Source organism: Atractosteus spatula, chromosome 10 (genome assembly GCF_055471065.1).
Source record: "Atractosteus spatula isolate fAtrSpa1 chromosome 10, fAtrSpa1.hap1, whole genome shotgun sequence".
Lineage (NCBI taxonomy): Eukaryota > Metazoa > Chordata > Actinopteri > Semionotiformes > Lepisosteidae > Atractosteus > Atractosteus spatula.
The window spans coordinates 13,623,140-13,637,828 of record NC_142715.1 but is presented as its reverse complement, the minus strand read 5'-3'; the positions used below and the strand labels follow the sequence as shown (position 1 = coordinate 13,637,828).

Genomic DNA, 14,689 nt, shown 5'->3' with positions numbered 1-14,689 from the left:
CTTTAAACCTTAAAAATATTAACATGCAACCCAAGCCTCAAATGATGTGTTTCTCTAGAAAAGAAATTACATTGAATCAAAAAATGTAAAACTTATTTTATCTTTTGAGAAGAGCGTTGTAGGGCAGGTTTTTATATTTTAGTGGATAGGTCATAAAAGTGTTAAAATAATTGAATAAGACACATTTAGCAGTGATAAATTATAAGCACGAGCAAAAATTGATATTTATAACGCTTATAGATTTTAACAATATAACAGACTTTACTAAAATGTTTACTTTTAAATTAAATATTACATCAGAACATGTCCACACCCAGGCACCTGCCGTTAAAGGTTATGGGATGTAGAGATACAGTATATAAGGTTCATGATGAGAATAAAAAACGCTCACGCTAATACACAAGCACCCGTGTCTCGCCAAAGCTGACAAATAAACAGACGGACAAGCCGCACTGCACGTGTGAACAGGGGAATGAGCGAGCGAGCGAGGATAGGGCGCCTCCTGCGCTTAAAAGCTTACAGCACCTGGTATTCCCAGGCGGTCTCCCATCCAAGTACTAACCAGGCCCATCCCTGTTTAGCTTCCGAGATCAGACGAGATCAGGCGTGCTCAAGGGGGTGTGGCCGTAAGCAAGAGCAAGGCTCGCTGGCACCCTTCTTATAGAGAGGACAGCTCCGTCACCTCTTTTACGACGCTGCTTTTTTTCCCTTGCGTTTTTCTCTTCTTCCCACGTTCTCTCTCTTCACTGCCTTCGTCCCCGCTCTATTTCACTTCAGCCTTTCACTCTTGCTTCCTTCCAATGAGGACGGAGCTGCGGGAGAAAGGGCGCTATAGAGGATCGCTGTGGAGAGCTGCTGCTGTGCTTTGACATCTGAGCTATGTGGAAAACGATCTCAATACAATTCTGAAAAACGCGACTCCCCGAACGCCAGCCGAACAAGTCTCCACAGCCGAAGCGCTGTGTCTCTTTTCAGCGGGCGATAAACCTTTCCTCGATCCTTTGCGGACTTGTAAAACTGTTCATGATCTGAATAAAAAACGCTCACGCTAATACACAAGCACCCGTGTCTCGCCAAAGCTCACAAATAAACAGACGGACAGGCCGCACTGCACGTGTGAACAGGGGAATGAGCGAGCGAGCGGGGATAGGGCGCCTCCTGCGCTTAAAAGCTTACAGCACCTGGTATTCCCAGGCGGTCTCCCATCCAAGTACTAACCAGGCCCATCCCTGTTTAGCTTCCAAGATCAGACGAGATCAGGCATGCTCAAGGGGGTGTGGCCGTAAGTGAGAACAAGGCTCGCTGGCACCCTTCTTATAGAGAGGACAGCTCCGTCACCTCTTTTACGACGCTGCTTTTTTTCCCTTGCGTTTTTCTCTTCTTCCCACGTTCTCTCTCTTCACTGCCTTCGTCCCCGCTCTATTTCACTTCAGCCTTTCACTCTTGCTTCCTTCCAATGAGGACGGAGCTGCGGGAGAAAGGGCGCTATAGAGGATCACTGTGGAGAGCTGCTGCTGTGCTTTGACATCTGAGCTCTGTGGAAAACGATCTCAATACAATTCTGAAAAACGCGACTCCCCGAACGCCAGCCGAACAAGTCTCCACAGCCGAAGCGCTGTGTCTCTTTTCAGCTGGCGATAAACCTTTCCTCGATCCTTTGCGGACTTGTAAAACTGTTCAGGATCAGAATAAAAAACGCTCACGCTAATACACAAGCACCCGTTTCTCGCCAAAGCTGACAAATAAACAGACGGACAAGCCGCACTGCACGTGTGAACAGGGGAATGAGTGAGCGAGCGGGGATAGGGCGCCTCCTGCGCTTAAAAGCTTACAGCCCCTGGTATTCCCAGGCGGTCTCCCATCCAAGTACTAACCAGGCCCATCCCTGTTTAGCTTCCGAGATCAGACAAGATCAGGCGTGCTCAAGGGGGTGTGGCCGTAAGCGAGAGCAAGGCTCGCTGGCACCCTTCTTATAGAGAGGACAGCTCCGTCACCTCTTTTACGACGCTGCTTTTTTTCCCTTGCGTTTTTCTCTTCTTCCCACGTTCTCTCTCTTCACTGCCTTCGTCCACGCTCTATTTCACTTCAGCCTTTCACTCTTGCTTCCTTCCAATGAGGACGGAGCTGCGGGAGAAAGGGCGCTATAGAGGATCGCTGTGGAGAGCTGCTGCTGTGCTTTGACATCTGAGCTCTGTGGAAAACGATCTCAATACAATTCTGAAAAACGCGACTCCCCGAACGCCAGCCGAACAAGTCTCCACAGCCGAAGCGCTGTGTCTCTTTTCAGCTGGCGATAAACCTTTCCTCGATCCTTTGCGGACTTGTAAAAGTGTTCATGATCAGAATAAAAAACGCTCACGCTAATACACAAGCACCCGTGTCTCGCCAAAGCTGACAAATAAACAGACGGACAAGCCGCACTGCACGTGTGAACAAGGGAATGAGCGAGCGAGCGGGGATAGGGCGCCTCCTGCGCTTAAAAGCTTACAGCACCTGGTATTCCCAGGCGGTCTCCCATCCAAGTACTAACCAGGCCCATCCCTGTTTAGCTTCCGAGATCAGACGAGATCAGGCGTGCTCAAGGGGGTGTGGCCGTAAGCGAGAGCAAGGCTCGCTGGCACCCTTCTTATAGAGAGGACAGCTCCGTCACCTCTTTTACGACCCTGCTTTTTTTCCCTTGCGTTTTTCTGTTCTTCCCACGTTCTCTCTCTTCACTGCCTTCGTCCCCGCTCTATTTCACTTCAGCCTTTCACTCTTGCTTCCTTCCAATGAGGACGGAGCTGCGGGAGAAAGGGCGCTATAGAGGATCGCTGTGGAGAGCTGCTGCTGTGCTTTGACATCTGAGCTCTGTGGAAAACGATCTCAATACAATTCTGAAAAACGCGACTCCCCGAACGCCAGCCGAACAAGTCTCCACAGCCGAAGCGCTGTGTCTCTTTTCAGCTGGCGATAAACCTTTCCTCGATCCTTTGCGGACTTGTAAAACTGTTCATGATCAGAATAAAAAACGCTCACGCTAATACACAAGCACCCGTGTCTCGCCAAAGCTGACAAATAAACAGACGGAGAAGCCGCACTGCACGTGTGAACAGGGGAATGAGCGAGCGAGCGGGGATAGGGCGCCTCCTGCGCTTAAAGGCTTACAGCACCTGGTATTCCCAGGCGGTCTCCCATCCAAGTACTAACCAGGCCCATCCCTGTTTAGCTTCCGAGATCAGACGAGATCAGGCGTGCTCAAGGGGGTGTGGCCGTAAGCGAGTGCAAGGCTCGCTGGCACCCTTCTTATAGAGAGGACAGCTCCGTCACCTCTTTTACGACGCTGCTTTTTTTCCCTTGCGTTTTTCTCTTCTTCCCACGTTCTCTCTCTTCACTGCCTTCGTCCCCGCTCTATTTCACTTCAGCCTTTCACTTGTAGCGGCAATGGTTGTTAATAAGACAGAATTAAGTGTTGCTGTGCTTTTTCAAATGAGGCCCCATCTCTCTGTTCATCTCTGTGGTGCAGCCACAGAGAAGCTATTCATGCAGGCTGATTTAAAGATGTTTTCTTTTGATAAGGGACAGCTCCCAAATGGGGATGCACTTAGCTAAGCCTAGCTATCATGAGCAATGGTCATCCATTGGCGCCTATCTGTCTAGGGAGTGCCAGATGGACATCTGGACTGCATTCCTAAGTGTCAGGAGTAAGTGACTCACATCTCACCTTGATCAACCAATCAGGGACTGGTAGGGCCGAGTAACCCACGTGGGACTCTGATGCCCATGGAACTTTCAGCCAATGAACGAGCTGAAGTTCCTCCAGGTAAAAACAGGCAACACAGAGGGCCTGAGAGACTATTTCCTGGACTTTTCTAAAGGGAATTCAAAGGAGAATTCCAGGGCAGGACGGCCCAGGAGCAATAGGCTCCCAAGGGCAGGACATTCTCGCAGCGCGCCTCCTGACCATCCTAAGACTCAGCCCGGACAACCACGGAATGGCCAGTGTGTCCGAGTGCCAGAACTTTCCTTTGTTCTAAGAATCTAGAGCGGAGGTTGCCAGAGAGTAACCAGAGGATCCACCTGAGGTTAGCACCAGCAGCAAGCCTTGTGAACAGGTCGGAACTGTGGACAGCTGAATCACTATTCAGAACTAGCGCTTCATCAGGAATGAACCGGTCCTCTTTCTGACTTGCTGGGACCCACAGTCATCTTTTCTCCTGTGCACAAACTTTGCTAGTTAAAGCCAACACTAACTAGCCGGTCAGTGATCATCTGCAGCACAGCACAGTCTGTTACGGAGCCAGAGAGCCCGCAGGAGATCTGAATCCCCAGAGATTGGATGAGTATTCAACTTCAATGCATTACAGCTTGAGAATTCAATTGTTATCCCAACCAGTTGATATCACTTTAATTCCTAAGAGTTATGTACTTGTTTTCAGTATCTAATGTAGAAGTTGTAACCAAGTTCACTTTATGAAACGATCTAAATGAATGATATACTGAACGTATGTCCTCTCGATATATGTAACTCTTTGTAACTGATTGTATATATACCTTTTGTATTCTGATAACCCTCTCAATAAGATCTGTTAGGTTTATATGCATATTTTATGTATTAATAAATGTATCCTCGTGTATTAGTACCCGTGTGTGTGTGCGTTGTTTGAGTTATATCGCATGGTTGGATTCTAAGGCCATCAAAAGAATCATTTTGTGATTTACGGCTACAATTAATAAATGTCCCCATACATGCCCAAACCCTACAGAACTGGTGCCTTCAGAGAGCACACTACATTTATTGGCGTCCCTGGACGGGCTATGGTAAGACTGAAATGAGTCAACCAAGCGGAATAATTCAATATAAAACACCACGGGTTTCATACTCAACAATACAGTGTGCTGAAAGCCGAAAGGAAAAAAGTTCCCCTTGCTCTTTAAGCAGTGCTTGATTGTTTTGTGATCTTTTGCGATCTACTGGGTTGATTGCATACTTGATCTTGTGGTTTTCTGTGGTAGAACTGTGATTTCGTACTTAAAAGTAATACTCTTTAAGTTTAACGATGGTTGCTAAAAGGTCTGAATTCAAGTCGCTATTAAGCACTCTCTCTAGCAGCGACAGGTCTGACCACGATCTCCGTCATATCTCCGTCAGCGGAGAAGCTAGGAGAATAAACCTCCATTCTCTGAGAGAGCTAGCGAAGGACATGGAGAGATTTGACCCTGCAGTGTCAGAGAATAATATCGAGAGTTATATTCAAGACCTCAGGTATACCCTGCAGTACCTGCCAAACGCTACAGAACAGGAAAAAGTATTTCTGGTCAGGAATACTAGCAGCAGAGCTGTACATGAGTGGATGGCTAGGCAGATGAAGAAAGTCTGTGATGACTTTGAAGAGCTGTGTCAAGCACTTATCAGAATACAGTGCGTTTATTGACCCGACTGCCGCGATAGCCGCCGCCCTTAACATTAAGCACGAGAGAGCAGAGTCCCCTCGCGAATATTACGAGAGACTTAGATGAACTTATTTTGCAGGGCGAAATAATGAGGGTTGTGAAGTGAACACACATTTCAAGGGTTTATTCATTGCGAATCTCCACCCGTCAGTCAGAAAGATGATCTTAATGCATACAGATGCACAGACCATGAAAATGACTGATATTAAGAGATTCGTGCAGAAAGCCTGGGAGTATGATGTCCAAAGTCGCTCTGAGCAAAAAGCTGTTAAAGCGACTGTGTTCGCCGTCAGAGCCAGCAGGGTTAATTCCCCCCTGCTCGAAGGAGCACAGGCTCCTGAGCTGGCTTAGCCCCGTTCCAAAGCAGGCACACAGGACCGCACCCAGCGTCCTAAGTTCCATGAGAACACCGGGGAAGGGAAAGGGCTAGATAAAGCTGAACAAAAGGATTCAGTAGCCGCCCGCCTGGCCAGGATTGAACAAGTTTTATTAGGACATAGACAACCGCTCCCCAAGGCTGCCGGAAGCGTGAATGAGCTGATACTCTCCACTGGAGGAGGCGGAGACCCGCCCCCTCTCCCTCCCTCAGTCTATCTGATTGAGTGGAAGGGTTCCTGCCTGGATGAGGTCAGCCACTCGCAAGCGAGTGCTGACTCCACCCCTGAAGTCACAGAGCAGGCAGTAAAACAGAGAGGAAAAGCAGGAAGCTTTTACCTCAAGGCTGCCATGGGAGATGTCTTACACAGTGAGACATTGATTGACACTGAGGTTGAAAGGTGTTTGATGTCATACAGCAAGCTCAAACGGGTAGAAAAAGAAAAGGGCATGCGACTCAGAGAGGAACCTTTGGTGGATCACCAGAAAGGCAAGGTGTGGAAACAGTTCAAGGCTCCTAAGCCTTCTGTACAGAAGGAAAGGGGGGCCAAGAGGCAGACTGTGCTCACACAGTGCCCACTGAACACAGAAGCCTATGTGGAGATTCCTTCTGTTCCCTCTGGACAAGAAATAAAAATATTTTCTTGTTCCCCGGATATACAGGGAAGTCATGTCCCGGCTGAGGTCACAACAGCCTCCATGCCACAGGAGCGGTGCTCCAAGCAGCTGCCTGATCCACCAGGTAAAGCACACCCCTTTTACTTCCCTAAAGAGGAGCAGATCTCCCCACATGGAGATGAAAAGGAGCTTTCCCTGTGCACCCTGGCACCCAAGAGGGGTCAGGACCACCACCCTGCAGTGGTGAAAGGGATCCAGATGGCAGGAGAGCAGGTTGGTGATGTAGCCCTCACCCTTAGCCCTGAGAGGTCCTCTATCAGTGAGGATCTGCTTGAGCAGCTGTCACAGGGCCACCACCAGGTGCCCCTGGTGCAACACTCACAGGTTAGACAGGAGGTCCAGCTGGACGCTGAGACTACTGTGCTGTGGACACACCTGATCCCCGATGCCGATTCCCTCTGCTGTAACCCAGGGAACCTGCAGTCAGGTAACATTATTTCTCACAACTACCAGGTAGTGAGTGAGACTGACTTGATTGTTCCTGCCTCAACGGCAGGGTTGCCAACACACCCAGTCCCCCAGAAGGGACAGGGAATGAAAGCCGAGCCGGTTTTCTTACAGCCACCAGCTCAGTCTGTCAGTCTGAGTCTGACCAACAGTGGTTCAGCCAGACTGGAGCTGGATGGTCAAGTCACCCGCCTGCCAGTGCAGGACATCGCAAAGAGGGGTGTCAGAATCCCCGCCTGCACTGACATGGGCCTGGTGGGTGATAGCGAGTTCAAAGACAGTGAACTAGCTATCTCAGTGCTGGGGCAGCTCCCTGAACCCCTAGTGAGGGAAGGGGGGAGCGAGCAGGTGTCCTACACCCACGCCCAGCTAACGATTGTAAACATGCCGATAGAGGGATTCCTCAATCAGGAAGTGTGCAGGGTGGACCTGAACAGTGAGAATGGGGTAACAATCCCAGATCACTCAGGTGCTCCAGATGACCACTCAGCCGAGGGTCAGGCATGCTCCACCGCTGCACCGCCCCCTGCAGGGTTCCTAGAGCACAGGCATGAACAAATCGAAAAAGCAGATGCCCTGGAAATGGAGGAGCAGCATCAGCCGCTGTGTCAGATCTCCCCAGATTTCCAGGATGTTGGTGCCCAAGATGCCACATGGCATACTGAGTAAGACACCATGTACACGCTGCGCCAGCTTAGAAAGGCAACAGTCACTCAGAAGGAGATGACTGGGATCAGCCACCCTAAAAGACTTTTGGGAGGACTGATTGCTGCCACCACTGTTGTGCATTTGCTCTTTTTGGTAGGTTTGTTTGTTACTGGCACTCTCACCCTGACTGCCCCAAGAAGGCAGGTGTCAGAGATGCCAGAGGGTAGTGACAGACTGTATCAACAGCAGCAAAAGTTGGAAAGCTTAGGGAAAATCCTACAGGCAACTTCCTATGCAACAGGGTTAAACCTTATTCCCCAACCAGTGGACATGATTGTTGGTGTTATACAGTGGGTTTATGCTTGTGTGCAACAGGCCAGAATGTTGACACAAGACCTGTTAAGGGAGTTTAGTGCCACTGTAGCCAGTCTAGCCATGGCACAATTCCCAACCCACTTGATTCCACTCTTCTCAGTAGAGGAGTATGTGACATTAACCACCCCATCGCTCATAGCTCACCCAGAAGGCAATCCAAGATTGAATTCGGTTCCAAATCTTGAGATGGGTATGGCTACCAAAGCTATCCATTGGCTGTGTCTAAACGATTCACCAATGAAGGGTGTAAAGCTACTAACGAGCAGAGGGAGGTTAATGAACCCCATGAAGAGCAGGTGGGAAGTAAATGGCTGGTCGGCACACCACGTTTAACTGACACTGTGACTTGTGACAGGTATGATATAGCTACCACAAAGCACCTACCTAACCAAATAGTTTTCCTGTAAGTTCCTGAGGAGGCCATAGTACAGCATGGTAACTTAACACTGTACGGTCTGAAACCAGACAACATAAGACCAAACTTGAGGTCGTGGATGCCTTCAGATGCCACACTAAGGAATTGGATAGAAATCCAAGAAACAGTAAGCCTGAAGAGGTACAGGTAGTTGAGTTTGCTTTAATGGAACAAACCTCCAAACCACCCTAGCAGATACCCAACACAGGTGTTGTGGTTTATCGGGGGGCTGGGAACAGGAACTGGTGTTATTGTAACACTGCTGCCGGGTAGCTGGATCATGACTGACAGTGTACTCTGAATGATGTACTCTCACATCAAGATGTACTCTGGGTAGCATTAATGAGTCAAAGGTAGCATGTCAAAAGAAAGGAAGTGACTTCTACCCAAATATCTACTACAGAGGTATCAGATATTGACAGTGAGCTCCCTGATGTGTAATTCCTAGACTTAGATAATGTCTCCTACCGTGTTTATACATACTCCAGATGTTATTCATCCTGTTTGTATCTAATGCTGGTTCCGGTATGAATTCTCGAGGAGTAATGTAGACATTTAAGATTAATGTTCTAATGGCAAGGGACATCACTTAACTCTGTTTCGTTTTGAAGGCAACAACGCCTCAGGACCTCGTGACCTTCAAAAAGGGGGGATATGTAGCGGCGAGGCTTATTAATAAGAAAGAATTAAGTGTTTCTGAGCTTTCCCAAATTAGGCCCCATCTCATCCTCCATCTCTGTGGTGCAGCCATAGAGACAGTATTCATGCAGGCTGATTTAGGATGTTTTCTTTTGATAAGGAACAAGCTCCCAGACGAGGATGCACTTAGCTAAGCCTGGCTATCATGATCAATGGTCATCCATTGGCGCCTATCTGTCTAGGGAGTGCCAGATGGACATCTGGACTGCATTCCTAAGTGTCAGGAGTAAGTGACTCATATCTCACCTTGATCAACCAATCAGGGACTGGTAGGGCTGAGTAACCCACGTGGGACTCTGATGCCCATGGAACTTTCAGCCAATCAATGAGCTGAAGTTCCTCCAGGTAAAAACAGGCAACACAGAGAGCCTGTGAGATTCAGTGAGATTCAGGAGATTCAGTGGAGAATTCTGTGGACTGTTCTAAAGGGAATTCAAAGGAGAATTCCAGGGCAGGACAGCCCAGGAGCAGAAGGCTCCCAAGGGCAGGACATTCTCGCAGCGCGCCTCCTGTCCATCCTGAGACTCAGCCCGGACAACCACGGAACGGCCAGTGTGTCCGAGTGCCAGAACTTTCCTTTGTTCTAAGAGTCTAGAGTGGAGGTTGCCAGAGAGTAACCAGCAGCAGGCCTCGTGAACAGGTCGGAACTGTGGACAGCTGAATCACTATTCAGAACTGGCTCTTCATCAGAAACGAACCGGTCCTCTTCCTGACTTGCTGGGACCCACAGTCATCTTTTCTCCTGTGCACAAACTTTGCTAGTTAAAGCCAACACTAACTAGCCGGTCAGTGAGCATCAGCAGCGCACCGTCGCAAGCCGCACAGCACAGCCTGGCACGGAACCAGAGAGTGCGGATTGGACAGCAACAGCCTGCAACTGTTTCTTTGTGCCCGCAGGAGATCTGAATCCCCAGAGATTGGATGAGTATTCAACTTCAATGCATTACAGCTCGAGAATTCAATTGTTATCCCAACCAGTTGATATCAATTTAATTCCTAAGAGTTCTGTACTTGTTTTGAGTATCTAATGTAGAAGTTATAACCAAGTTCATTTATGAAACGGTCTAAATGAATGATATACTGAACGTATGTCCTCTTGATATGTGTAACACTTTGTAACTGATTGAGTATATACCTTTTGTATTCTGATAACCCTCTCGATAAGATCTGTTAGGTTTATATGCATATTTTATGTATTAATAAATGTATCCTCGTGTATTAGTACCTGTGTGTGTGCGTTGTTTGAGTTATGTCGCATGGTTGGATTCTAAAGCCATCGCAAGAATCAATTTTGTGATTTACTGCTACAATTAATAATTGTCACAGTAAATGCCCAAACCCTACAGAACTGGTGCCTTCAGAGAGCCACTACATTTACATTTTGGCTATGAAACATTACAAGGGGTACTCTTGTAGACAGTGCTGACCTTCGGCAAGAGGATTTATACTCTCCAAGATGATATTTGCACTTTCTGGAGAGGAGATTTTCTCCACTTCAGTAGCCGATTTTGTCGATTGCGTGGAGAGGGCTGTAGAATGTGGCGCCGCCTTTCCTGCTCTGTCCATGACAGAGCGTGCTGGTCTCTGGAGAATGAGCACGGTCCATCAGCGCACTCCAATAAAGGCAATAGAAGCAGCTGAATCACATTGGCGAAGCTCGGCGCTGGGCCACTGGGCACAACTTCCCACCGTTTCTGTAGTGTAGTGGTTATCACGTTCTTCTCCCACGCGAAAGGTCCCTGGTTCAAAACCAGGCGGAAACAAACCGGCTTCTTTTGTCACCACGCACACTATTTGGGGATTCGCCTAGCGCTGTGATTGAACAGAACCACTCACCTCTTAGTGTGGCAGGATCTGCACAGTGCATGTCGCAGCGCTTCCTGCTTTCACTTCAATGCGCGTCCTGATGTACCCCGGTCTCCCGCGTGACAGGTGGGGATACACGCCAATATACTAACGAGGAAGACATCGCTCTCTCCGACCCCCGGCATCATATCCCGACCCACCATTATGGAAGCGGACGCGTGCTGTTATTCCTTTACGGAGCAGAAATGACAACCGAGAAGCCAAGAGATCATTTCAGCATTTCGCATGTGAACTGAAAACACAAACGACCAACTCGGAATGACTTGCTTTTGACGCTTTTCAAAGCGTTCTTTGTGCATCGAACAGACCCACTCACCTCTTAGTGTGCAGGGATCTGCACAGTGCATGTTTCATGCTTTTACTTCAATGCGCGTCCTGATGTCGAGTCGTGTGCCATGCGGAGGCTCTGAAAGCGAGAGCAATGAAAAGGTGCACGGCGCTGTGAAAGGAAACACAGGCAGGAGAAAGGTAGTCTTTTCTCTAAGGAAGTAGGACAGGAGCGACTCCCCATCAGGGAATCAAACCCCAGTCTCCAGCTTGACAGGTGATACACCTGTATCCAGTACGCCAGTGGGATACTTACCACTATACTAACGAGATAGATATCGCTTTCATCCACCCTCGGCATCGTGTCTTGACCCACCATGCTGGAAGCCTACGCGTGCTGTGATTCCTTTACGGAGCAGAAATGACAACCGAGGAGCCGTGAGATCATTTCAGCATTTCGCAGCAATTCAGCATTTTGAAAACACAAATGACCAACTCGGAATGACTTGCTTTTGACGCTTTTCAAAGCGTTCTTTGTGCACGACGGCTGCGCCGCCTAGCAGATACAAATGGGTTGTACAACTTTGAACTAGCAAATGGAAGAGGGCTAAGCCCCCTCTCTTTTAGCCCAGGTTCGATCTGTCTCCCAGAATCACCAGGGCGCACACACACACCCGTACCGTTGAAGTGCTCTGCTTCCTTTCTAAGGGCAACTCAAGATTCACTCCTACCCCGAAAAAAGAAAAAACAGCGTCTGCAGCAACAACAGCTCAAGTCTCTGCACAGGAGCTAAGCTGCCCCCATCTCCTCTGCTCTGCGGCTCCTGCGGAGTGGAGTCCTGCCTGGAACCGTGTCGCAGGCGGCGGGTCACCGCGCTCTGTCTGTGCGTCGTGTCCAAGGGCTCCTGGGAGGAAGAGAGAGCCCTCCCACTCAAGGGCTTTTCCACGGTCTGTGTGAGGAGGGGCAGGTGTGTCCAGTAGCTTATCGAGTGGTTGCCTGGGGCGTCGGAGAGCTGTGATCCTGCAGAAGTTGAGGTGTCACGTCTTTCCCCCCCCCCCTCCGCCAAAGGTCTGTTCCAAAGTGGCCCGGCAACCCCTCACACCTGCACGTGTCACACCCTAAGGTGTGGTCATGAGACACCTGTGGGGTGTTGTTCTGTTCTTGCTAATTGTTTCCTGCCCATCACAGGCAGGAGTCCACGCGAGGAAGATGCGCTGGACAGAGCTCAGAGGGCGCAGCTGGGTGGCTTTCCTTCTGAGTGACGTTCCCGCAACACTCTCCCGCTCCTCTTGATGCGCTCATGCCATCACAGGAAGGCTGGTGTAGGTGGTTGGGTACTGTGCGCACAGTGGAAATACCTCAGTTGAGAGAGTGTTAGACTGAAGATCTAAAGGTCCCTGGTTCTATCCCGGGTTTTGGCATTGTGTTTCATCGTGCCCTTTGTTACTCTCTCCAGCGCCCCTTTCTTAAAGGGACACTTCCCTTCTCAACCTGAAACGCAAGCGAGACACCAGCAGCAGCCCCTGCAGGTTTCCGTAGTGTAGCTGTTATCATGTTCACTGCGTGACTCTGTTGGTGAAGCTCTTCTGTGCCTACAGCTGTAGGAGGAGCTTCTCCCAGACATTCCTGTCAGTCTCACAGTGCCCATCCACTCCCTGAAACACTGACACCAGAGTAACACCCCGGTGTCTCTTTTTGAGAGACGCCCTGGGATTTGTTCATGGCCAAGGAGGGTCGGGACCTCGGTTTTCCGCCTCCCCCGAAGGACGGTGCCTGTTTGCGCAGTAGAGTGTCGCCATCAGGAGGCTGGGGCATAAGAAAAGCCACACAGCCCGCAGGGTGAGCGCTCCGTACTTGTCCCAGTATCATCTCTTGCAACCTGAGCTTTTCCAGGGGGAATCTCCCATCCGGGTGCATGCCAGGCTCACATCTGCTGGGCTGCCGTGGGTGAGCCCAGTCGTGAGTCACAGGGTGAGATCTAGTCACTGGGGAGAAACGATACAAGCGGAGGATTACTCGGCTCTCAGCACTTGAAAAGACCGACAAATGACTCGTTCCCGCCGGAGCTGAATGTACCTGCATGTGTCGTGTCGTCTTCTTCCTCCGCCCCACTGTGTTTGCTGTTATTGTCTTTAAAGACGGCTCCCGAGACGAGACGGGCTGTTCCTGTGCCCCAATTAACACTTTACACGTGCCATTCCCCGGCTTTGTGGCCATTGTCGGTGGTCACACACTCTATTATTATTATTATTATTATTATTATTATTATTATTATTATTATTATTGAGAGACAGGCTCACTGTCTGTTCCTCAGGCTGGGACAGTGGATCACACACTATATTATTATTACTGAAAGACAGGCTCACTTTCTGTTCCCCAGACTGGGACAGAAGATCACACACTGTATTATTATTGAGAGACAGGCTCACTGTCTGTTCCTCATGCTGGGACAGGAGATCACACTCTTTATTATTATTTCTGAGAGACAGGCTCACTGTCTGTATCTCAGGCTGGGACAGGAGATCAAACAGTTTATTAATATAATTGAGAGATAGGCATACTGTCTCTTCCTTTGGGCTGGCACAGGACATCACACACTGTATTATTATTATTGAGAGACAGGCTCACTGTCTGTTCCTCAGGCTGGGACAGGAGATCACACACTGGATTACTATTATTAATAGACAGGTTTACTGTCTGATCCCCTGGCTGGGACAGGAGATCACACACTGTATTATTATTATTGAGTGGCTGGTTCACTGTCTCTTCCTCAGCCTGGGACAGGAGATCAAAAACTGTATTTTTATTATTGAGAGACAGGCTCACTGTTCCTCAGGCTGCGACAGGAGATCACACTGTATTATTATTCTTGAGAGTCTGGCTCACTGTTCCCCAGGCTGGGACAGGAGGTCACACACTGTATTATTCTTATTGAGGGACAGGCTCACTGTCTGTTCCTCAGGCTGGGACAGAAGATCACACACTGTATTTGTATTATTGAGAGTCTGGCTCACTGTTCCCCAGGCTGGGGCAGGAGGTCACACACTGTATAATTATTACTGAGAGGCAGGCTCACTGTCTCTTCCTCAGACTGGGACAGGAGGTCACACACTGTATTTTTATTATTTTGAGAGACAGGCTCACTGTCTCTTCCTCAGGCTTGGACAGGAAGTCACACACTGTATTATTATTATTGAGAGACAGGCTCACTGTCTGTTCCTCAGGCTAGGACAGGAGATCACACACTGTATTATTATTATCGAGAGACCTGCTCTTTCCTGACTGTTCCTTAGGCTGGGACAGGAGATCATAATCTGCTTTATTATTATTGAGAAACCGGCTCACTCCTATCTGTTCCTCAGGTTGGGACAGGAGATCACACACTGTATTATTATTAATGAGAGACGGGCTGACTGTCTGTTCCCCAGGCTGGGACAGTGGATCACACACTATATTATTATTACTGAGAGACAGGCTCACTTTCTGTTC

General features: G+C 49.0%; 3 non-coding genes and 2 pseudogenes across 3 annotated transcripts; all 5 read right to left on the bottom strand.

The window, feature by feature from the left end:
- Positions 1–513: 513 nt before the first annotated feature.
- LOC148825299 (5S ribosomal RNA) lies at positions 514–632 on the bottom strand. Its single transcript, XR_016093359.1, has one exon. It is a non-coding gene; the product is annotated as a 5S ribosomal RNA (ribosomal RNA).
- Positions 633–1,169: 537 nt separating this feature from the next.
- On the bottom strand, positions 1,170–1,288 carry LOC148825298 (5S ribosomal RNA; annotated as a pseudogene).
- A 537-nt stretch (positions 1,289–1,825) lies between these two features.
- LOC148825297 (5S ribosomal RNA) lies at positions 1,826–1,944 on the bottom strand (annotated as a pseudogene).
- Positions 1,945–2,481: 537 nt separating this feature from the next.
- Positions 2,482–2,600, bottom strand: LOC148825296 (5S ribosomal RNA). The gene has a single exon (XR_016093358.1). It is a non-coding gene; the product is annotated as a 5S ribosomal RNA (ribosomal RNA).
- A 537-nt stretch (positions 2,601–3,137) lies between these two features.
- On the bottom strand, positions 3,138–3,256 carry LOC148825295 (5S ribosomal RNA). Its single transcript, XR_016093332.1, has one exon. It is a non-coding gene; the product is annotated as a 5S ribosomal RNA (ribosomal RNA).
- Positions 3,257–14,689: the final 11,433 nt, after the last annotated feature.